The sequence below is a fragment of the Hydra vulgaris genome, chromosome 10 (genome assembly GCF_038396675.1).
Source record: "Hydra vulgaris chromosome 10, alternate assembly HydraT2T_AEP".
Lineage (NCBI taxonomy): Eukaryota > Metazoa > Cnidaria > Hydrozoa > Anthoathecata > Hydridae > Hydra > Hydra vulgaris.
The window spans coordinates 51,972,863-51,976,709 of record NC_088929.1 but is presented as its reverse complement, the minus strand read 5'-3'; positions in this window follow the sequence as shown (position 1 = coordinate 51,976,709).

Below are 3,847 nucleotides of genomic sequence, written 5' to 3'. Positions count from 1 at the left end.
ACAAGACATAAGTTGAGTAGAGAAGATAAATGATTCGGGTTGTCTGGAAAGCGAGTTTGAAAGTTGACTACTTGAGTTAGGGATTGAGGAAGGCAAAAGTTGTGGACTTTAATGCCTGAAGAGTCACTGACATTAGAGCCAAGCAATTCAATGTGATGAGCATTAAAGTCACTAACAACAACAATATTAGCTGATGGATAAAGAGAGAGAGCTTGGTCAATATGATCAGAAATAAAATCAAAAAGAATACAGTCTTGAGGTGAAGGAGAGCAATATAGAACAAAGAGACAAGGCGATAAACCCGACAAATGGGTGAATTGTTACAAATAAAAATGTCAAGACCAAATATGTGGCTATTGGAGTCTTTACGAATTAAAGGAAGATAACCATCAACACTAAGATCAAAAGATGAGACAGCTGAACTCAAATTAGTCTCACAATGAGCAAGTAGGTGTGGTGAACTTTGTAAGATATAAGACTCAACAGAAGAAAAGTTACTTCAAAAACCATCAATATATGTAAATGATAGGTTCAGAGAACTTGGTGATGTCGATGGTTTTTTGTGTTTTATAGTTTTTGGTACTTTATTCATTTATTAAATTGTTAAAGAACTTGACTAAAACTGACTTATAGACAGTACTCAGTACACTATTTAATAGCCCAAACAATTGCCTTATTACAACTAATAAACCCCAAACTGTAATATAGGGCTCCAAATGTGGCTTTGACAATGCACACCAAAAGTATGAACAGGGATACCATCCATGCACAACATAGCACTGTTAATACTTTAATATTTTTCAACTGTTGATGGAATCAATCTCTCTGAGAGCTACCACAGAGTTTGGGTAACCTGACTACCATCCAGCCTCAGAACCATAAAACTGAGTTTCAGAGCTGTAACCTCATTAGAAAATAATACAATAAGTTGCCTAATCATAAAAACAGAGACACAAGCAAAACCTATGCATTGAGTCAAAAATATCCAGCATTCAATATTTTAAACTGGAAACAATTTATTAAAAATACATCTGCGCCAGCCTAATAGATAAAGAAGGGGTGCGAGGCTGATCAACAGATTGAATCTTTTTACCCTTTAAGTCTTTGCCTAGGAGGCCTTCTACAAAACAGTAGCCGGATGCATTTAGCATTTGCCCAAGATGAGTATTTTTATTGAGACACCATCTCTAGTCTTTACTCAACCAAGAGCCCCAAGACAGTGGGTGTTTAAAATCGGAGTTGGCATCTCCTAGCCTTTGCCTAAAAATGCGTATCCCACAAGGCAGCAGGATAGAAACAGATTGTTCTGGGTTACATGTTATCAGTAGCAGGATAACCTGACCTGACAACTAAAAATTCCTCTTAAGTAAAGTAGGAAACTTTTTTGAACTAAATAATTGTGGAATTTATGCAGGTGATTTTATCTTATAAGATCATTTAATATCAGCCACTTAAAAATGCAACGCACGTTTCTGAAACCACACAAAATTAAGTTATAGAGTGTTGCGGTAATGCCTTTGAGGAGATTTTTATTTCTCAAATCAATAAAACCAAGTACTTTTCAATTTTAGCTGATGAAGCATCTGATAGTGCCAATTTTAAACAGACATCGTTTGTTTTTCAGTATATACACAGTAGCTATATCACTCATAAAGACTTTTTAAGGTTTGTTAACTGTCTTTAATTATGTGCCCTTAGTCCAAAGTTATACAGCCATGTTTAAATAATTTTTTTTCAGTTGGTCAAGCAAAGCTAATTTGTGTCCGTTGTACTTGTTAGGTTCATAAACGAAAAGGTCTCGGAACTTTTTTTAGCGAAAGACTCTTCATTGTTGATGGTTGAATATTTTTTCAATGTATTTTTAATTTTAACCAAAATTTGATGAATTGCATTTTTTAGACTACAATTAGGCCCCAAGATAAGCAATACGATATATCTCAAATTTCATGGTTCAAGAAATTAAATTTGGTATTTATTTTTTTCACTATAACTGGTTTAATATTGCTTTCAAATTATCTATGGCTTTAAATGTAAAAGTACTAAAGCATAGAAAATGTGAAAAGCAAATCAATCATTATCACTCGTCATCTTTAGTAACTGATTATTTTAAGCTTTCTATCACTTTACCTCTCCGGAAAATCTTACTAATATTCTTGTTAATCATATAATATTTCAAACAGAAAGCATGTTGGTTTATATGGAACGTTTGCAGTTCCAGCCGCCATGTTAAGTTGCCGAAAAAGGTTACTAAGGTTGGAATACCTACTTTCAGGAATTCCTGGATATCTATCACTCCTATCTTCGCATCCAACCTCTATTCATGCAGATTTGGTTTATGGGTGCCTCTTTGGAAAAATCAATCAAAATCCCTATCTAGTATTTCTTAAACAAAAGTTATGACAGTGACTGGCTTCTAACATTCTTTAACTTTTTTAAGGATTCAATTCTAGGTACAATACCTAGAGATTAAAAAATTATTCAAGAAGTAGAGTTAAAAAAGTAATTGAATGGCCTTGTCTTTATGTCAATTTATACATAAATTTTTCAGATATAGGCAGGGTTATCAGCATATTTTCAGCTTCTGGAGAGATACGTTTAGAGTTGCTATTTAGGCCCTAAACAGTTGCCAATTGTTAAGTGATAATTATTATTAACTTTTATATTTACAATTATTTTTTTATTAAAATGTTTTTATCATTTTCTCTTAGAGCATATCATTATTTATTTGTTTTGAATGTTTAATAGATAAGTTTATTTTTTATTTTGTGTACATTTCACGGTCTTTGACTTCTAAAATGTTAATGTTTCGAAAAGTGCTCTAAATTAAATGCAATGTAAACCACTAAATAGAAAATTTTAAATATGTGTGTAAATTTTGTTAGTGTATGCTACAAAAAGAGTGCTTTATATTCATAAAAAACAAAGATGTCATCAATTAACTTCTTGAAGATTCTATAGATGGTGAGACTGTTTAAATCGTTCTGTTATTTATTATATATAGTAGTATAAAATAAGAAAATATTTTTAAAAATAACACAACATCATAATATCATGATGTTTTTGAATATATCACGATATTATTATATTGTTATTGCAATAATAATTGCAGTTATGCAATTAGTAACAAAAATATAAAGTAAAGAACTCAGAGAATTCAATAAAGAATTCAGAGAATTAAATAAAGAATCCAAATAAATCAAATAAATCCAAACATATCAAATAAAGAATCCAAAGCTTTTTTTTGTCAATAATAAAATACTTTTACATTTACGCCTATTGAGAATAGGAAAGAATTTAGAAATGGATAGTTAACCTTAGGCAGCATTACAACTTACAAATGAGGTGCAAAGTCCTATAGCTTACCTTCTAGTTGGTGCACTTTGTGAAGTAAGTTAGACATTAAGGGTCTAACTTACGAACAGAATAGCCAAGGCAAATTTTATATTTTACCATTAGTTATTTTACTTGAATCCATCATATATAAAGGCGTCCTATGATTCAACCGAATCGTGAATTTCAATTTAGAACCAAATATGAGAAATTTATTACACAACCGAAAATATTCACGAAAAAAATTAGAACCGAAATAATTTCAATCGAATTTTCGATCGAAAGTCATAATTGTATTTAGAACCGAAAAAATGTAAATATATATATATATATATAATATATATATATATATATATATATAAATGTATATATATATATAAATATATATATATATATATAAATATATATATATATATATAAATATATATATTTATAATTATATAAATATATATATATAAATATATAAATATATATAAATATATAAATATATATAAATATATATATATATATATATATA